The sequence below is a fragment of the Teleopsis dalmanni genome, chromosome 2 (assembly GCF_002237135.1).
Source record: "Teleopsis dalmanni isolate 2A chromosome 2, ASM223713v2, whole genome shotgun sequence".
In the NCBI taxonomy this organism is placed as follows: Eukaryota; Metazoa; Arthropoda; class Insecta; order Diptera; family Diopsidae; genus Teleopsis; species Teleopsis dalmanni.
In genome coordinates, this window is record NC_051847.1 from 243537557 (window position 1) to 243537965 (window position 409).

Sequence of the window (409 nt, forward strand, 5' to 3'; positions counted from 1 at the left end):
TTTTTAGATTGGACTTCAGGAACTATCTATACTGATAGTTATAGTTCAATGCTCTAACAATAAAATAGAGCATTGATTTACTTTCATAAATAATATTAAAAATATATATTATTGGGAATCGATCACATACCTTATGCACACAAATTAATATTAATATTCTCATATGCTTCTTAATACTTAATATAATTCTCCTTTGCTTTGGAAGTATAAAATACAAATAAGCTGTTTAATATTTAATTTATATTAAATAAAACTTAAGTGTAAACTGTTTTAATTTATAATATTCCACAAATTGTCTTATTTTGCCAATTTAATGCCTTTTTATTATTAGAAGTTTTCTATACTTTATAATGCTGGCTTTAAATTTGGGGCCGCATTGTTTTACATAGACTTTATTAAATTTAATTTT